Source organism: Ursus maritimus, unplaced genomic scaffold (genome assembly GCF_017311325.1).
Source record: "Ursus maritimus isolate PB19 unplaced genomic scaffold, ASM1731132v1 scaffold_24, whole genome shotgun sequence".
In the NCBI taxonomy this organism is placed as follows: Eukaryota; Metazoa; Chordata; class Mammalia; order Carnivora; family Ursidae; genus Ursus; species Ursus maritimus.
In genome coordinates, this window is record NW_024424897.1 from 40,202,981 (window position 1) to 40,223,980 (window position 21,000).

Below are 21,000 nucleotides of genomic sequence, written 5' to 3' on the forward strand. Positions count from 1 at the left end.
AAAGTCTCGCCCTTTTTAGCTTCCACAGGCTGGGGGGTTCCTATCAAGATCTTCCAAAAGTGGAATTTCTACTACATAGGAATGAGATTGAGGTGCTGCATGGGAGAAAAACAAAGCAGATGTTCATAGTTTAGGAATATCTGAAAAGAGGACTAATTTTTCTATGGGCTTCCCGTTTTAATTCAGAGACATGGTAGATTTTAAAGGACATGTCACTGAGACGATTCCATTTGTCATATATAGTACTTTGAGGGGCAGTATAGGAAAGTGGGTCGAGGACATGTCTTGAACTCAGACCAGACCTGGGTTTGAAGACCAAGTCTGTCGTTTCCTAGCTGTGTGGCCATGGGCAAGCATTAGCCCCTCTGAGCCTATGTTCATCTGTAAAATGGGGTCATTATAGTACATGCCTCATAGCTTTGGACTTCGAAATTTAAGTGAGATAATGCTTATGAAGATCTTACCAGTGTCTGGCACCCAGGAAATACTCCCTAAGTATCAGCTATTATCACTGAGCGACCTGTCCTAAGCTATGAGAAATTAATACAGTCACTTTGGGCCACACACCTTGGGGGGCTCTGACCTGACTTAAATTCCTGGCAGCTGGAGCCACCCGAGGCTAGATGAGTATCCAAATGTTCATTTTTATATACTTGTGTTTCCCCCTCTTTTTATTGTCTAAAGCCATGGAATTTGGTCCTGGAGATTTCAGTTTGAATCCAGAACTCACCTCAAATGAGTTACTTAACTTTCTCTAACCCTCTGTTGTTTTTTTTACAAGTGGGAGCGACGATACCTACACATAGCAATGCTGTGAGAAGTAATTGAGTTAACTTAGGGAAGGTGCGTAGCACAGTGCCTGGGAAGTGAAAAGAGTCCTCATTATTGCTTCTTGGTCCTCATGGGCTAGGAGAGAAGTAATACCTCCCAAGAAGAGTTACTTCTCCCTGTAATCCTCACCACATATAAGTTTCTCGCTTTGATGCTTAAGTCGTCTTCTTTTTTTTTTTTTTTTTAAGATTTTATTTATGTGACAGAGAGACAGCCAGCGAGAGAGGGAACACAAGCAGGGGGAGTGGGAGAGGAAGAAGCAGGCTCCTAGCGGAGGAGCCTGATGTGGGGCTCGATCCCATAACGCCGGGATCACGCCCTGAGCCGAAGGCAGACGCTTAACGACTGCGCTACCCAGGCGCCCCGATGCTTAAGTCTTCTGACAGGGATTCTCTGGGCTTCTACCAAAATTTCTTTCTTTCTTTTTTTTTTTTTAAGATTTTATTTATTTATTTGACAGAGAGAGAGACGTGAGAGAGGAAACACAAGCAGGGGTAGAAGGAGAGGAAGAAGCAGGCTCCCAGCGGAGGAGCCTGATGTGGGGCTCGATCCCAGGACTCTGGGATCACGCCCTGAGCCGAAGGCAGACGCTTAACGGCTGAGCCATGCAGGTGCCCCCCAAAATTTTTTTCAAGTCACCTTTCCTCCAGTTTTATTGAGATATAATTGACATACAGCTCTGTGTAAGTTTCAGATACACTGCATCATGACTTGACATATATATATATATATATTGCAAAATAACGAGCACAATAAGCTTAGTTACCATTCATCTCTTACACAGTTACCCAAAAAAACTGTTTTTCCTTTTGACGAGAACCTTTAGGTTTTTAAAAACCATCTTGACAGTACTAAGTGACTCTTCTGGAAAATGCTAGTGCCCACATAACCAAACAGACCAGATCCCTGCCCGCAGGCTGGTCCGAGGATAAAAGCAGGTCAGCATTTCCCAGAGTATGTTCCACTCTACTCTCATTCGGGAGATGCTCTCAGGAAAGGGTGCTAGGGTCAAACAAGTTTGGCAAACATGACTGTATCTTCCTTTTAGGAAATCACAGTGCATCAAGCTTATCGGAGGCTCTGGGAAGTGTTACAACCACCCAACACCAAAAAGAAGAAAAAGAACCAGTGTGACAATATTGCTCTAATAGGGCATTAAGGAACAAAACCCTTCATCATGAAACACTAATAACACACTTTGCTAAACGCCGAGGTACCCATTCCGAGGTAAATGGCTTATCTTTGGTCCCCATAGAGCAAGGCTTCACGGCTATGCCGTCGAGTCCCAAGTGGTAAGAACAAGTTCATGATTCCCATGTATTTCTAAGCAAAGCAAAGTACCCATAGGTATGGTAACTGTGTTTTAGAACTAAAAAGTGGGACTCATTTAAAGTCGTGGTAGCTTATTAAATTCAGGACGTGTGATTCTCCAGCACAGCACTAGACACACAGGAGGGCTTCAACCATTGGACTGAGGTGAATTTCTTAGGACAGTCTCAGTATTTATTATACTCCTCTCATTCTACTTGTCTGTCGCACTCACATGCGCTGTCGAAGCCCAGAGGACACGAAACTTTGTATCATTAGCTAGTTATCTAAATTCTCAAACACCCCATCATTCCATAAAGTGATTATGATCAAATTCTTTTTTTTTTAAAGATTTTATTTATTTATTTGATAGAGAGAGACAGCCAGCGAGAGAGGGAACACAAGCAGGGGGAGTGGGAGAGAAAGAAGCAGGCTCCTAGCAGAGAAGCCTGATGTGGGGCTCGATCCCATAACGCCGGGATCACGCCCTGAGCCAAAGGCAGACGCTTAACAACTGTGCCACCCAGGCGCCCCTTATGATCAAATTCTAAACCAGTGAGGCAGCTGGGTAGTTCAGTCAGTTAAGCGTCCTACTCTTCATTTCGGCTCAGGTCATGATCTCAAGGTTATGAGATCGAGCCCCATTTTGGGCTCCCCGTTTGGTGGGGGTCTGCTTAAGATTCTCTCTCTCCCTCTCCCTCTGCCCTACCTGCCCCCACCCCCTCCGCTCATACACTAGTGCTCCCCCCCATAAATAAATAAATAAGATTCAAAGTCTCATAGCATAATATAAAAATATTTTTAAGGGACACCTGGGTGGCTCAGTTAGTTAAGCGTCTGTGTTCAGCTCAGGTCATGACCTCGGGGTCCTGGGATCGAGCCCCACATCGGGCTCCCTGCTCAACAGGGAGCCTGCTTCTCCCTCTGCCTGCCGCTCCCTCTGTGTGTGTGCTCTCTCTCTCTATTGGACAAATAAATAAAATCTTCAAAAATATATATTTTTAAAAATTCTTAAAAGGTAAGTATTGAAATAGATGATCAGAGTGAAAGGAGGAAAGGTGTGAGTCACATGAAGGAGAGTTAAAAAAGAGAGGGGTTAATAGGAAGCAAGATATTTTCATCCCTGTCAATATCATCCCGTTTAGTATGTGCCCCCGGGCCCTGTGCCGAATAGTTTACAGGCAGCATGGCAACAACCCTGTCAGTTAATTATTATTTCCTCTATCTTATAGGTTCGGAGAGTGAGACTTAGCGAGAGAAAGGGTCACAGTAGTGAGAACCAAGATTTGAACCCAAGCTCTCTGATCATAAAGCCTGTGCATTTAACTATTGCGACAAAACGTCATAAAGAAAGATAATATTTTCTCACATAAATAATGCAATAATTGGAAATCATGTTCTTGACTTAGGACTAGGAAGCCAAAACATTTTTGACGTGATCAGCAATGCATCAGATAAACAGATACAGCAACTATAAACTTCTCTACCTTTTAAAATAGTTGTAAAATGTAACATTATGCTCCGCAACACCAATATACGGTCAAGGGGCTTCAAAGCATTTAAAAATGTGCCCACCGCGTAGTAGTAAATATAGCTCTATTCAAAACCTTATTATAAATGTGACCTGATGTTAATATAAAGCCTACAAGAAATAGGTAACTAAAAGTAATGTTGTATTCCCCCTTAGATTTTCTTTTTAAGATTTTATTTATTTATTTGAGTGGGGGGAGAGGGAGAGGGAGCACGAGCAGGGGGAGGGGCAGAGGGAGAAGCTGACTCCCTGCTGAGCAGGGAGCCCAACTTGGGGCTCCATCTCAGGCCCCCGAGATGATGACCTGAGCTGAAGGCAGACGCTTAACCGACTGAGCCGCCCAGGCGCCCTCCCCCTTAGACTTTAGAAAAACTTTAGGATGGTTGAACAGGCCAGTTGTGTTTAAAAAGCTGCCCAAAGAAGTTTTATAATCTGCCTTGATTTTTTCCTCAGTGCCTTCTATTTCTCTATGAAAAGTCTAATACAGAAAACCAATGAAAGCTGCTCAGGCTGAAGCTGGGGTAAGGGGCCGGGGAGGCTAGGAGCCTGGACTGCTGGCCTCAGCCTCCTTCCTGAGCCAGCCCCTGATACACCATGGGGAGCCCTGGCTCCTGGAATAAGGATACTCCCCACTGTCCAACATCCCCCCTAATATCTGCTCTTATTTATAGTGTGAAGTTCGCCGAAGAGAAGCGACTTGTTCAAGGTCTGCAGTAACAGAGTAGGGACCTGAATCTGGCCATTGTCCCCTTTGCCAGTTTCCCGCGTGCCTCACTGTAGGACAGCCTGAACCATTTGCAGTTTTGCCAACCAGAGCACCATTAGGTTTATTTATTATTTACTACCTGGTTAGTACAGTTCCTTGCAGTGGTTCCCTCCTCTGACACAAGCCTTGTTATAAGCAGTATCCAGGAATCTCACATGTGATAGTCCACATTTTTCTTAGTACATACTTAAACTCACAAGTATAAAAATGAAAAGCAATGTGTTCATACGCCATTCAAAGTCCATTTATGCCCACCCCTCCCACTAGTGACTTCCATTCTACACTATGGAAAACACTGTTCTGTGTGCAAAAGGGAAAATACCTTCGCTTGAAGGAGGCCAGCTCAGGGCAGCAACTGGGGATACCCCAGGTACAAGAAGGCCCAGGGATTTGGGGGGCCCAATTCCCTGTGGGCCTCAATTCAATAGGATGACACATGAGTAAAGCGAGATTAAAGTATGACTACAGTGGAGTTGGTTTGAGTCTTAGTTTTAAGGGGGGGGTGTTTTAACTTAGGAACAGGAGGAACACTCTGAATTCCGTGCTCTGGAAACTATCCCCCGTTCTACAATTCCGTGGTTCCACGCACCACACCATGTTTGGATTCGTAACTTTAAAAAAGTCTTCCGTATCTAAGGTGTACACCTTACATTAAGGAAGCCGCAGCTCAGCCTCTGTAATCACGGTCCGATGCTGCGGGGCTCACGTGGCGGGGAAGTAATTCACACCTTGGCATGTTAATTGCACTTGCTCCCGGGCCTCAAGGCTCCCAACGCAGCAGGATCTTTGTGCAACTACGTGTCCTGTCCTGTCTGCCTGGATTAGAAAATAAGGAAGAGAAGAAAATCATGTAAGTTTTGCCTAGAGTTAAGATTAGTCTTTTTAAGCTCCCCTCCCACCTCCCTGCTTCGGAAAAAGTAACCTGCATAGGCTGTACCTGATCAAGGAATTTAATGCTTTTTCCATTCTCTTCGGAGGTAAATTCTTTTAGCTGACTTTTTCCATTTGGGGCATCTCCTATCATTGTCTGCTTACCTTACATCTGACACAAAGGTAATAGAACCCAGGACAGGTCAGATGTTCCCCCTCCGTTTGCATTCCACATTCAGAATTTCAATTTCCTTTTCCAGTGACACCAGTACCAGCATCCCAGTGTTTGCAAAAGCCTTCTAGAAACGGGAAATGCAGATTCGCTTGTCAAGCTGGCCTTCACAGACGGACTAAAAAGATCATAATAAATTAAGTATCATCGACACACTAACTGAAAATGCAGACTTTGATTGTAGACAGACCTGAGTTTGAATCCTGACTCAACTTACCCTGAGACTCGGGGCAAGTTAATGAACTCTCTGTGCTTCAGAGCCTTCAATTACCACCATGCGAGGATATAAATAGTACGTCCTCCATAGAGTTGCTTTGAGGATTATGCATATCAAAGCACGTAAAATATTTAGCACGGTGCTGGACACAGAAAGCACTCCAAAAATGCTAGCTGTTACTCTCATTGTGACCCTCCTAATGACCACCATTCTGTCACACAAATTACCCGAAGTAGATACGGTCACTGCGATGTCTTCCACAGATGCGCCCACACAACACCCACTCCACTGCCCGGAGTCTTGGAGCGAGAGCTGTGCATAGGACCCAGCTCCTGGCAAACCGATGCCCACGTGCCCCAACCGTGTGAAAGGGATTCAAATGGAGTGGCGGCTGCCTGTGGGCGGGTCCTTCGTTTTGCAAGTATGATGGTCAAGAAGCTTTGGGAGAAGTTCCACTGTCCTGCCTCTAGCATCGTAGGTGTTGAGCGGTGAGTAGCAGCAATGGGGTTTCCATGGGAGCCCGCCTGCTTCTGATCGGGTATTTTTCCTGGGACTCTTCCAGCTGCACGGTATCAGAGCCTGCTTCCCTGGCGCTGCAGGAAATCCTCTAAACTACCTAAGACTCGGCTCCAAGCCTGTTCTGGGAGAACCGGCCAGAGTGGATCCTGTTATCTGCAACTGAGAACACAGTAATTATTAAAATGATCAATACAGGCACCATCAGAATGATCCTAAACACCTCAGTCAAAGAGGTTCTTTCTTAAGTATCATCAGGCCACGAAGGGAAAAAGAACAGCATGTATGAAAACCTTGTCCTTGCCTTCAAAATGCAATCATCCTAAAAGATACCACATGAATGGAAACCTGGTTTGGTTTTGTTTTGTTTGGGGGGGGGTTGTGTTCTGTTTTTCCCCTAAAGGCTTAATTTTCTTTTTTGGCGGCAAAAGGACTTTTGCGAGAAACAGACAGAAGGAGCTGATCAAACGTGAAGTTTCACAGAAGAGAATTCTCCTTTGGGTCTTTATGAAGGATGACAGGTGAGCCTACCTGGCAGTGGTCTCTCTAAATTAAAGGTGTTTGGGAAAGCCGGTTAGTGTAGGTAAGCGCTCGGCTCAGTGTGCTGTATGTGGTCATTAACACACTCGCTTCTGGGACGGCACCCGGGGGTGTGCTCAATTACAATGATGAACACACCTTGAAAGAAGTAATTAACACGAGCATCGAGATCTAGCTCCGGATGGATTTGGAATTAATGAGAAATGACTGTGTGGGGGCGCCTGGGTGGCACAGCGGTTAAGCGTCTGCCTTCGGCTCAGGGCGTGATCCCGGTGTTATGGGATCGAGCCCCACATCAGGCTCCTCTGCTATGAGCCTGCTTCTTCCTCTCCCACTCCCCCTGCTCGTGTTCCCTCTCTCGCTGGCTGTCTCTCTCTGTCGAATAAATAAATAAAATCTTTATAAAAAAAAAAAAAAAAGAACAGACAGGCCCGGGACTGAAGTAGGACCTTCTGCCTCCGCCCTGATTATCGAAGCCCTCAGGGAACCGCCAAGAGATAGAAAGAAGCAGAAAAACATGAAGCCCAGTGGAAAAATCACTTTTGACGAGATTGTCAATATTGGCCGACAGATGTGGCATCAATCTTTAGCCAGAGAACTCTCTGGAACCATTGAAGAGACCCGGAGGACTGCCCAGTCTGTGGGCCGCAACGTTGATGCCCCCGCCCTCCTGACATCACAGACGACGTCAATAGTGGCACTGTGGGGTGCCCCACTAATTAAGAACTACAAAGGAAAATATTTCAATATGGGATCATTTGAAACCCCCCCCCCAAAAAAAAAGAATAGAGCACACAAACGCTGGACCCCTGGCCTGGTCAGTCAAGTGGTGTCTAAGTCTTTTATTGCCGCTGTAACAAATTGCCACAAATCTAGTGACTTAAAACAGCACTAATTTATTATCTTGTAGTACACTGGGATATAGCCAAGCATTAGAAGGGCTGGTTCCTTCTGGAGGCTTCCGGGGAGAATCCATTTCATTGGCTTGTCAGCTGTTCCAGGCTGCCTGCATTCCTTGCCTCCTGGCCCCTTCTCCTCACCGCTTCGACCTGTGGTTTCCACGGCCACACTTCCTAACTCCTGCCTCTGTTCCTCCTGCTTCTTAGAAGGACTCGGGATTACATGGCGCCCACCTGGCTAATCCAGGATCGTTTCTCCATCTCCAATCTTTCATCACCTCTTCACAGTCCCTTTTGCCATATAAAGGAGCATTCACAGTTTTGGGGACTTGGATGTGGACATATTCGGGCAGGGTTGGGGGGAGCCTATTCAGCCTACCACAGATGGTGAGGCTGAGCTGTGGTGAGCTTCCTCAGAGCATGCGGGCTTACAACCAGGTTCCATGAAGAAGGGAGACTAGGAAATCGAGAAAACCTACCGGCATTTGGGATACAAGGCAGACGCCTGGTTATCTCGCTGGCCTCTCAACAGCAGGTGCCTTTGCTCCAGACTCTAGGTTTCTACCTTTATCATCACTGCCTCTACTTCTTTTTTCTGATTACCTTAGTATCTCTAGCGGGAAAACTGAGTCCGCCAGGTGCCACCCTGCAGAAGACACTCCTTTTCTGGCAAGCTGTTGTAGCGGGACGTTTAATTGGCGGCTGTCTAGCCTGTCGAGGGCAGCTTTCGAAGTGGGTGACAGTCCAATCAGCTTTGCGGGGGAAGCACGGATGAGGACCCCAAACATGGCTCACAATGCTTTGGAACCACAAACCTTTTTCTCTGAAAAGGGCTGAGAGCTCTCAGAGATTTTTCAGACTTCTCTCCAAAAACAAGGTCAGCGGCAGAACTGGGGAAATGATTTTTTGCTTTCTGATTTTAAAAACTGGTATGTTCATAGGTGCTTGTGACCAATAGGTTTTAGTTACCACTTACAGAGCACTCTTAAGGGAAAAGAAATGATAAAACGTCCAAAAATAAATAAAGGAGGAACGCTTCAGGAAGTTACGGGCTTGTTATGATGGCCTGTAATCTAATCATAGACACTAAGTACAGGAAAGGATATGCAAATCACTGAAGGGAAGTCTTCAAGGTCAAAGGCCTTTGTGACACTTCAAATTGTATCAAGCAACACACTGGAATTGCCAAGCCTCGAGCCAGCCGTGAAAAATAGACCATGTAGCTTCCAGGACACTGAGTTTAATTCATTCATGTCTGATAAATGTTTACTCCCTTTCATAGAGAGAGGAGATCTAAGAAATGAGAGAAGTCGTCTGCAGTGTGCACAGACACAAACCGACTTTTCTTTAATGGGAGGTGAAGAGCCTGTTAAACTGTATATTCTTGGATTATGTCAGATGATGATAGGTTCAGCCACTGGATTAGTCATATCATGAATTTCATAATCACTGTGTAATTGACACAGACCTTTAAACAGTCCTTTCTCCCTGGAAGCTGGTTTACTGCTGGAATTAAACGAACTGTCACTCTCGGGGGGGAAACGGAACCAGCTTTTCACTTGGCTCACCTTGGCTCTAAGGAGGAGCTTTCCAGGACTTAGCACTCCTCCTCGCCAAGCTGTCCAAGTGAGACAAGCAGATTGTCCTTAAAGATGTCAAGGTTCTCTCTCCGAGTGGGAGCCCAGCAGAGGTAAAGGAAAAAGTACTTAATGACCAGACTGTGAAGAGAAGTAATTATGCTGTGTGTACGTTTCCACTGCATAAACACCAGCGTTTAATTAAGCCTTCATGGAGCTTAGGCGCACGGACTCCAGCTTGGATTCTGGGGCCAGAAGGACCATTCAAATCACAGCCTGGCCACTTACAATCAGTGTGACCTTTGGCAGATGGGACCAACAGAGGTGCGTGTTCCATAGCAATCCTGTGATGATTAAAAGCAGGCAAAATGTGTATGCAGTCTGTGTGAGCTCTTAATAACCCCGTCAACTTTCATTATTCATTATCCACTCGCGCCACTGGGAACTTCCAAGCTGTGTCCCAGGTCATGTCCCACTCCTCAAACCACCCAGCTGTCTCTCCCTACATTGAAACTCAGTTCTGGAATCTTGCAGGTGCTGATTTGGGCTCTCCAACCTCCCAGTAACACTAACATCTGAACATAAGTCTGGGCATTGCTGGGGCGCCTGGGTGGCTCAGTCATTAAGCGTCTGCCTTTGGCTCAGGGCGTGATCCTGGGGTTCTGGGATCGAGCCTCGCATCAGGCTCCATGCTCCGCTGGGAGCCTGCTTCTTCCTCTCCCACTCCCCCTGCTTGTGTTCCCTCTCTTGCTGGCTGTGTCACTCTCTGTCAAATAAATAAATAAAATCTAAAAAAAAAAAAAAAAAAGAAAAAAGTCTGGGCATTGCTGGAAGCACTCTGTTTGGCTTTTGAGGATTTCTCCCCTATATTCAAAGCAACTTTCTATTATTTGAGAGCACCCTCTCTTTGCCTCCAATTCCTCATTCGTGGTCTTCTCGTTCCCCATCTAGGCCAAAGTCTAGACTGGAGAGGAAATTTCCATCACGTTTAGAAAACACGGTATGTGGTCAGCTTGGGGGAAGAAGGTGGGGAAGGGATCGTGCCTGTTCCTTTATTTTTTTTTCCCTTGTAAATTCAGGTCCTTGTAAATTGCTCTGTACCCTTATGCAGTTTCTCAACCTTCTTTTAACTCCCTTTGAATAATCCAAATATCTCCTTCCACCGCCCACCCATAGTTTATTCAACATTTCAACATAAACGGAACAACCCGGACAGGAATCTGGCCAGGTGAGTGAGGGTGGACGTGGTGTACAGCCCTTACAAGCCCCAAAATGCTTTACACAAACATTCACACTCTCTTGCCTTCCTTGTTGGGCACTTGGCTTTTTTTTTTTTTTAAGATTTTATTTATTTATTTATTTATTTATTTATTTATTTATTTGAGAGGGAGAGAGCATGAGCAGGGGGAGGGGCAGAAGGAAAAGGAGATTCCCTGCTGAGCACAGAGCCCAATGCAGGGCTGGATCCCAGGACCCCAAGATCATGACCTGAGCTGAAGGCAGACCCTTAACTGGCTGAGCCACCCAGGCACCCCCCTCGTTGGGCACTTGTATAGAAAAGATCTAAGGGAGAATTTTGAGGAGGCCGTGCGGGAGTTATGGAGCCACAGGCTAGAAGGAGCCTGGATCCCTGAGTCACCGCTTGGAGGAGACCACCCGGGACAGCTGCCCAACCTACTGAGAGGTGAGGGAGAAATTAATCTGTGTTGTGTTATAGCTGCTAGTGTTTGTTAACCTTATTAACACGTTTTAAAACTTCCTAGGACATAATAAGGGCTTACTAAATGCTAGTTTTGATTACTTAGCCAATCAGCTAATAGTTACTGAATATTACGGGTATTAGCTCATATATTTCTCACAACGTCTTAGGAGGCAGGGACCCAGACCTCGCACTCTCCCTCCTCGGGGCCTTTATCTACATTCTTCTCTCTGCCTGACCCGCTCCTTCCTCCCTTCTTCACACAGTCAACCGCTACTCATCCTTAAGATCACAACTCAAGTGTGGTCTTACTCACACAAACCTTCCCTGACTCCCTCGACTCAGTCAGTGCCCGCATCACATGATCTCCTAGATGCTGAAATTTTTCCTACAGGGTACTTATCACAATTTGTCATTGCATGACTATTTATGTCATTTATGGTGAATGTCTCTCTTCCCACCAGAGAGCAAGCACCATCCTATCTGGTTCATGGTTGCGTTCCCTCTCCCTAGCCTAGCGCCTGGCACACAGGATACGCTCAAAAAATATTTGGCTTGTCCATGTGTTTGCACATGGCGGGTCTCACAGGCTGTCTGCTTCTTAGTGGGGTCAAATATCAAAGGTTGAGTCTGGTCTTCATCTTTGCAAGTTTAGAAACTTAATTTTTCATGGAAGCCCAGAGTCTGGGAAATGATTCAGAATAACCACATTTACAGGGTATCTACTTCCTGGCCTTAAAGCCCCTGGAAAAGTAAACTAGTTAGTATTCAGAAACCCATCTGAGGAAGAAAGAAAGAGGATGGTTTTCAGAGGAATGGATTTCTTCTAGTCTCCTTGCTAGATCTTACTGTCTTAATGGGTGGGGTTTTTCTGTTTGTTCGTTCGTCTGCGTTTTTTGTTTTTTTTTTTTCCAGCTAGAGCTTTTTTTCTTCCATTAGATCCCAGCAAAGCCATGCTTAGTGAAAATCATGAAACAGAAAAGGAGCTCAACAGACACCTGAATAAATTTCTGTGAATCTTGTGGGGTAAATGACCGACAAATGTACTTACGCTTTGGCTGCTTATTTTCTAGAGCCCTTGTACATGATTACCTTTTTTTTTTTTTTAAGATTTATTTATTTGAGAGGGAAAGCATGCACGAGCCGGGGGAGGCGCAGAGAGAGAGAGAGAATCTCAAGCAGATTCCCATCAGGGTCGTGGAGCCTGACACAGGACTCGATCCCAGGACCCTGAGACCATGACCTGAGCTGAAATCAAGAGTCAACCGCTTAACCGACTGAGCCACCCAGGCGCCCTCAAACATGTGTGCATAGTCCATTCTTGGTCATGAGCAGCAGAAAACTCCAGTTATTTTAAACAGAAAAGAGATTAACAATGCTACCAAACACTTGTAAGAAGCTGGAGAACCAGACAAAAATTAAGATGGGTTGCCTGGGTGGCTCAGTTGGTTAACAATCCAACTCTTGATTTTGGCTCAGGTCGTGGTCTCAGGGCTGTGAGATGGAGCCCTGAGTCTGGCTCCACGTTCAGCATGGAGTCTGCTTAGGACTCCTTCTCCTTCTTGCTCTGCCCCTCCCCACCTAAAATAAATAAATAAAATCTTAAAAAAAAAATCAAGATGGGGAGAGGGGTCCGAGGAGCAGAATACCAGATGATCATTTTTTTAGCGGGAAAAATCCAACCAAGTTGCCTCAGCCAAATCCTTCCAACGCACCTGGATCCTGACTGTTCATTCATCCTTACCTCATTTATTCACAACTTAAAATCCAGGATGAGAGTGTCTTGATTGACCAGCCGAAGTCATTTGCCCGTGTCCTAACTAACGGTGCATTTGGGAAGAGGTTTTTCTCTAGACCTTTCTATCTCCCTAGAGGGAGGGGAGACTGGCTTTGACTCACACGGTGGGAAGTTCCCCTAACTAGAGCTTTGGATGCTAGGCAGTCACAAACATTGCTTGTCCTCTGTACCGTGGGTGGGAGTAGTGCAGGCCTGTTACAAGGACTGAATCACAATTGATGTTATATTTTAGTCCCCTTGCTGCTATCAGAGAAACCCCAGGAACAAGTTACATTTAGCAGAGTTTCTACACATGATCCAATTTCACGTTGGTTTTAGGTGACATTTTCTGACATGCCTGCAGCCTCATGCCCCTGACTAAAGGACCCCGTCCATGTAACCACTCCAGCTCCAGGTTTCAGAGAACTCTCCCCCTGAGAGAAGGGTCCAGATCCAGTTGGAAAGAGTTGCCTTTTTTTACCCCCCTTTTGGAGAGAGTGCACATTTGCGAGGAGTGGGGGAAGGGCAGACGGAGAGGGAGAGAATCTTTTTTTTTTTTTTTTTTTTTTAAGTTTATTTGTTTAGGGGCGCCTGGGTGGCTCAGTCGTTAAGTGTCTGCCTTCGGCTCAGGGCGTGATCCCAGGTCCCTGGGATCGAGCCCCGTATCGGGCTCCATGCTCCGCCGGAAGCCTGCTTCTTCCTCTCCCACTCCCCCTGCTTGTGTTCCCTCTCTCACTGGCTGTTTCTCTCTCTGTCAAATAAATAAATAAAATCTTAAAAAAAAAAAAAGATTTATTTGTTTATTTTAGAGAGAGAGCAGGGGTGGGAAGGGCAGGGGGAGAGGGAGAGAGAACCTCAAGCAGACTCCTGATGGGGGGGCTCAATCTCACAACCCTGAGATCACGACCTGAGCCTAAATCAAGAGTCGGATGCTTAACTGACTGAGCCCCCCCGGCGTCCCAAGGGTTGCCTTTTGATTGTTGGTAGGTAAACTATCATTATAGCATAGCTGCATGGCCACTTCCTGCCTCTGTGGAATTTCAGCACACCTGGCTTTTCTGATGCTCACCTGCCAGGTCTGTGATTACCTTTGTGTGAAAGCCAGAAGGGGCCATGTGAGTGCGGTGGGGCCGGCTGTGACTGGGGGCAGCAGGAGCTCCATGTTTTGAGTCCGAATTGAAGCTGTAGTGATCAGGGGTGGTGGGGAGAGAGAGGGAACCCTTTGGCCACTGGGGGCCTCCCTGTGAAGATCTAGAAGTAGAAATGGGGGCCAACTAGCAGCCGCATTTGATGAAAAGTACAGCAGCCCACCCTCAACGCCTGCTTCCAACATCCCCACTGGACTCTTCGTTGTTTCTTCCTTTTTTTAAAATATAAAACCTCTCTTTTTTAAAGAAAGATTTTATTTACTTGAGGCAGAGAGAGTGAGTGAGAGAGCGTGAGCGGGGGGGGGAGGGGCAGAGGGAGAAGCAGGCTCCCCGCTGATCAGAGAGCCCAACACGGGGCTCGATCCCAGGACCCTGGGATCATGACCTGAGCCGAAGGCAGCTGCTTAACCCACTGAGCCACCCAGGCGCCCCTAAAATACAAAATCTTCCGAGGCCTCGGAAAAACTCGAAAACGGCTGAAATAAGACACCTGCATTACAGCTATGCCGGGTCACCGTGACACATGTAACCAAGCTGACAAAGACACTCAAGGTCAGAAGACACCACAGACTTGACCCCAGCACCCTGGATCCACCGGCCGTCAGAGCGGCTCCTCCAAGCGGGGTAGGGTTAGTTTCAGGGCACGGGAGGTGCTCCGTCGCCCCCTCCTCTCTTTATGGCAGTCAGCTTCTTCTAGATGGTCTTCAATCTATTCTGTTGTAACAAAAGTTTGGCTTGTATAGAAATTTTTTTTAAAAAAAACTCCTTACTGTGAACATTTTCAAGCATGAAGTTGCAAAAATGGGACAACGAACACCCATACACCCACCACCAGAATTCAACCATTGTTCACATTCCACTCATTTCATATCTATGATACATTCTTCGCTGGAGCTGCCTCCAAAAAATAAGGACATGTTCTGTGATGCCAATGAACACAGTGCCATCACCACTGTTCCCCAGTACCATTTTATGCGATTTTTTCAGCTTAATCCTCAAAAAGTCACTTACAGATGCTGGTTTTTCTGAACCAGGATCCAATCAAGGGCCATATGCTCCTAAGCAGGGCTGGGGCTGGGATCAGGTGAGTTAAAGAAACACCGGAAAACTCAGTATTCAAGCGACATACTGTCTTAATGCAATATTAAAAAAAAAAAAATCAAGGTGGCAAGCTATAGCCCACAGGCCCACTGCCTGCTTTTATAAAAGAAGTTTTCTCAGGCTGGGATTAGGGCATGCACTGTAGGGCTGTGTCAATGCAGGACCTTCATTTAAACTTTTGAGATTTTGTTCCTCCTGGAATTTTTTTTACATTAATTTTGATTTTTAAAAAATATTGCCTGCAAATATTTCCTTGATTACAGAGACTTTTGGCACCCTCTTCAATTTGGCAGTCAAGGCGAGTGCCTCACTCACCCCACCCTGATCCTGGCTCTGCTCTTAACTCTCGGTGTAGCCCAGGACAGCCCTCCCTTACTTCTTCCTCCTGACTTTGACTCTTTTTATTCTTTCATTGAACATTTATGGAACACACAGCTAGCCAGCCAGACAAAACTCTCTGCAGATAAAATTAAAACCCCTGACAGAAGGAAGAAGCATTCTGATATTGAACGTGACAATGTGTTATACAGAAGAAGCAACGACATGACCCAGAACCAGGACAGGGAAAGGCGGAGGACATCTCCCTCACCCACAGCCAGCTGAGGACCTTCCTGGAAATTAGGATCCGAAAAAAAGCCCTTGTGTGACTCCTTTTAGCACCTACTTCCTCCTTTTTCTGCTCCCCTTCACAGTCAAATTCTCAAAAGAATACGACTTGGGCCTTTCCAAGAGACCACACCTGTGTCTCTGGGGTGCCTTCGGTTCTCTGGATTGGTCCTTCCTCACGGTGTCGAAGCACTTGTTCCCCTATCTCCTGCACTCCCCCCAAATGGGACATGAAAGCTTCCCTAGATTCGGGCTACCCATTCTGGGCCAGAGGGCGTCCAATGTGAGCGAGGTACGCATATGGGCACATCTCAGGAGGCACGTGATGCCTGACTGCTCCGTGTTTAGGGATCTCTAATTCCTGGATTCTGAGTTAATATGCAGACAGGATTCAGAGAGGGACCGTTCTATTGACTGCAGAACTAACTGATGCAGAGGGAACTAGAGACTCCGATGAGGGCAGGACCCGACTGCGGGATTCCTAGTAGGTAATACATTTCTCTTTCCTTTGCTTTCTTTCTTTCTTTCTTTCTTTCTTTCTTTCTTTCTTTCTTTCTTTCTTTCTTTCTTTGTCAGAGAGAAAGAGAGAGAGCAAGCACAAGCAGAGGGAGGGGCAGTAGGGGAGGGAGAAGCAGGCTCCCCACTGAACAGGGAGCCCAACCCTCCACTCGGGACTCGATCCCAGGATGCTGGGATCACGCTTAACTGACTAAGCCACTCAGGCGCCCGCCTGACCAGTTTCTATCCCTTTTCCAGGTAGCATCACCTCGATCTGGGTCTTTGCCTGGAGGCTTGGTGGGATGGTCAGGCATGATGACTTTCTCTCCCTGTACCCAGGGGTAGCAGGTAACTCGCGCTGGGCCTGCCATCCTCTCTCCTTTGGGCACAGGAACAAGGGCAGAAAGGAGCAGGAGCTGACTTCTGCTGGTAGCCATGTCCTGACGTACTAATCTTTAGCTCTTGCCACTTCCTTCCCCAGAGCCGCTCTGGTTCTTGTCCCCGTTACCATAGCATCTTTTATATTCTCTTATTGGCCTCACATCTTTCCTTTGAGTTCCGCTTCCCTCCCTGCCCCTTAGTAGTGAAGGACAACAGAGAACCCTATTTGATACAGCAAATTATTTTAACTTAAAGACTCTGGGGGACATGTCAACCCCAGGAAAAAAAAACCCCTTCTACTCTCCCTCGGCACCAGCCTGTTGCATAGAAAGAAAAGGCCCTTGTGTGTCCACTATACTCAAATTAAAAATTTTTTTGCATAATTTTTTTTTAAAAAAAGGCCCTGGTGTAATCATGTCTGAAAAAGAGCCTCTCCACCTGAAAGAGGTTCCTAAGCTTTGAGAGGGATGCCCCCAGTTCTAGAAAAATATGTGGGGAAAAAAAAGAGAGAGAGACCCCACCAAATAAATGCCCTCAGGTGCTTTTGGAACCAAGGTGTTTCCTGCCCTTTCGGGATACCTGTCGTGGGCTAACATTAGGATGGGTGCCTATGGGCTGTGGCGCCCGTGAGATTTGGTGAGACCTGTGGGGGCTTCCTCTACATAAAACCTCAGCTAAATCACTCAGCATCTCTGAGCGCAAGGTTCCTTATCAGCAAAGTGGAGGGCGATGACCATTCCGCTTCACAAATTTGTGAGCCTTGGGGGAATCAAGCTTTCAGAGGGCCCAGCACACTGTGGACATCCACCTTGGATTACCCGGTTCCTTGGACAGCTTGTTGCTACTGGAATTACTTTGACAAAGGAGCTGAGGTGGCTTGGCTTTGGAGCTGATTTATTTATCGGGTTACATTTGGTGCCCAAGCCTCAGAAGCTGGTTGACTATTTGTAGGACACTGAGCAGTTTGGAGACCTGGGACCACTTGCATCTTAAGTGCTTGAATGTTTGTGTGGCCAACAGCTCAAAGAGAACTAAGCATATTCACGTCACATCCCCCTGAGAGTTCCGCAGCTCGATGAGAAGGAAGAACTGGGTCTCTACACCAAATACAAAACCCTGGAGCTCTCCAGAGACACTAGCAGACAGTTCCATCAGTGATCACAGGAGGTGCAATGGAGCTCCCCATCTTCAGGGAATTCCTTAGCCCCTAACACAGCTGCATTATAGAGCCAGTTCTCCGAATATAAGTTGTTTTCTCATATTTCTGTAAAGGAGGCTTATTCTCCCTAGATATCCTTCGCATGCATAAGGCAGCACTCAGAGGAGGGACATCACTGGAGTTGTGCAGTGTACAACCTGCACAACCGTACATAGCAGCCCTAGGTTAAAAAAAAAAGGGTTCCAAGAGTCAGAGAAATCTGAGTCTAAATTTCATTTCTGCCATTTAGTCTCAGTAAAACCATGAGTAAATTGACCTTTCTAAATCTCACTTTCCTCATTTATGAAGTTGGATTGATTACAGACAGTGGCTACCTCTTGGAGGTGTTATGAGGATTAAAATAAAATAAAATATATGTAAAGATTTTGACACAATGCCTGGCACATAGTACATGCTTTTTAAAAAGATTTTATTTATTTATTAGAGAGAGAGAGAGAGAGAACATGAGCATGAGTTCCTTGGGGGGGAGGGGCAGAGAAGAAGCAGACTCCTCTCTCAGCAGGGAACCCGACCACACGGGGCTCGATCCCAGTACCCTGGGATCATGACCTGAGCCAAAGGGCGATGCTTAACCAACCGAGCCACCCAGGCGCCCCAAGAACATGCCTAATAAAAGCTTTAGTAATATTTATTATTCTCCATGGCTAGTTCTTAGTATACCTTTAAGATCAGCTTCTGTGTCTCCTCTCCTGAGGACTTTTCTAAGTCCCCCCCAAGATGGGTCACATACCCCTCCTCTGTGCTCCCGTCTCCCCCTGTGCTGCCTCTCATACCGCCGAGCTGCCTCCCAGGACTGCCTTTCACGTCGGGGACTGCCTTTCACATTAGGATTGCCGGCACCTAGAACAACGCCTGGCACACAGTCGGCACTCACTGAATGCTAGTTGAAGAAATGAATGCCTCAATCCTGCCTTGCGCGAGGCCCAAGGGCAAAGGGTGCTCTTCTTATTTTCTGGTGGAAGGCCGTGATAGGAGAAAGAGGCAGAGAAATGGGGAAGGAGAGCAGGGACGGGACACCTGCCAACAGCAGGTCAGCTCCTTCCTGTGGTCATCTTTTGGGTGGAAGAAACCCTAAGTGAAACCTTGTACCAAGCAGGGCCCAAGAAGATAAACAAGCCAAGGGCTCCACGGAGACAATGGCCCGATTCTCCCTGACCGGGGATGGTGGGAACCGTGGGGAACCAGACAAACATCCCCTTCCAGTTTCCTTCCGTCCGAGCACAGCTCCCCCAGGGCCTTTCCTTCATAGAGGGCGGCTGGGAAGCCGGGCGCGGAGATCTGTGAAGGCTGGCCGAGCTGCCGCGAGCCTGAATCACCCCTAACCACAGCAGCCTGAGAATGACAGAGGCTTTCTGTTTCCAGGGTGTGTTCTAAAGTGGGTTTTGTGTGTGGCACACTTTGTTTCCACGTGGCCCCTGCCAACCGGGAGCTGAGACGAGCAGCTTGTGTCGATCGAATTGTTGAACTTCAAAACACCCGTGAGAAATGGTCAAAACCGAGCAGCAGCGGCCGGACGAAGCTGGGGGACATGCGGTTTCACAGGAGCACGTGTGACACATGGTGCAGCGGCCCGGACGCCTGCAGGCTCCGCATGAGTCAGCCGAAGGATGTGGGTGCCGCAAAACCTCAGGCAAGCCTGGACCCCGGGGAGCTTCCAGAAAAAGAAAGGGGATGGCTAACTCTGCTCCACGCTGGTCAGACCACCCCGGAGGAGGCTTGGCTCTGTCTGGATGCCCCGTTGTGAGGGGAAAGGGTGTGTCCTGAGTGCAGTGACTAAGCTTGGGGGTGGGGTTGGGGCCGTGGAGGGACTCAGAGCCGTGTCTGAAGCTGGACAAGAGGAAGAGGTGAGTGGGGAGGAAAGGGCTTAGGTGGAGGGTGAGGAGGGAGGTGGGCTGCCTGTAACTTCGGCCTGGAAGGCCTACTCTTCCTGCCTGCTTCATGAACTCCTATTCATCCCTTAGGCCTCAGCTGTCACCTCTTCCTCGATGCCTTCCCTCACCTCTCTAAGTAGAACCAACCATTCCTCCACGGAGACCCCCTTCCTCTGCATCCAGGGGTCAGGTCCTTTTATTCCGGCACCACTCGCAAGGAATGACATTCGTTAAGCAGCGTCCCCGTTCTATTTCTCTTTGCCACCCTAGTGCTTGGTAAAGTGACTGTCCTTCAGCTAACGTCCGATTGATGAAACCGTTGGCGTGAAAACTGTCACCGAACATTCTGACCACGAGGAAGAGAGATTGTCGTCTTTCTGTGTGGCTCGAAAAGACGGAACTGGAAAAGAGGGCGGAGAACGACAAGCAGGCGGATTTCAGCTCAAAATTAGGAAGTACTTTATAAAAAACGATGACGAGAGCTTTGCTGAGCCTTTTAGTTCCGTGTTGCTGTATAGCAAGTTACTCCAAAGCTTAGCAGCCTGAAACAAGAAGAAACATTATTATCTCATGGAGCTGGTGTGGGTCAGGAATTCAAGAGTGGCTTAGAAGAGTGGTTCTGGCTGGGGGTCTCTCATGCACTGGTGGCCTAGATCCCAGCTGGGGCTGCAGTCATCTGAAGGCTTAACTGGGGCTGGAGGATCTGCTTCAAGATGGCGCACTCACATGGCTGCTGGCGGGAGGCCTCGGTTCCCCAACGTGGGATTTCAAATACGTAGACTATTTGAATGACCTCACAACATGGTAGCTGGCTTCCACCAGAGTAAGTGATCTGAGAAAGAGAACAAAGAGGAGGCTGCAACATCTTTTATGAACCAACCTCGGAAGCCACAGTCTGTCAGTTCTGTAATATTCTGCGTGGAGGGTGCTGGGCTGGCTCGGTCAGTGGGGTGTGTGACTCTTGATCCCAGGGTTGTGAGTTCGAGCCCCATGATGGGTGTAGAGATTACTTAAAAATAAATTCTTTTTTTTTTAAAGATTTTATTTATTTATTCGACAGAGATAGAGACAGCCAGCGAGAGAGGGAACACAAGCAGGGGGAGTGGGAGAGGAAGAAGCAGGCTTCCAGTGGAGAAGCCTGACATGGGGCTCGATCCCAGAATGCCAGGATCACGCCCTGAGCCGAAGGCAGACGCTTAATGACTGCACCACCCAGGCGCCCCCCCCCCTAAAAATAAATTCTTAAAAAAAAAAAAAACGAAAAACTATGGGGGAAAAGACTACACACAGGCACAGATAGTAGGTGGTGAGAATCACTGTGGTCCCCTCACGCGTGGCCTAGAGCACCGAGCTGTAGCCAAGTACCAGGCACCCTGCTGGCTGTCCAGGGCGGCTCTCTCCTGAAACCAGCAC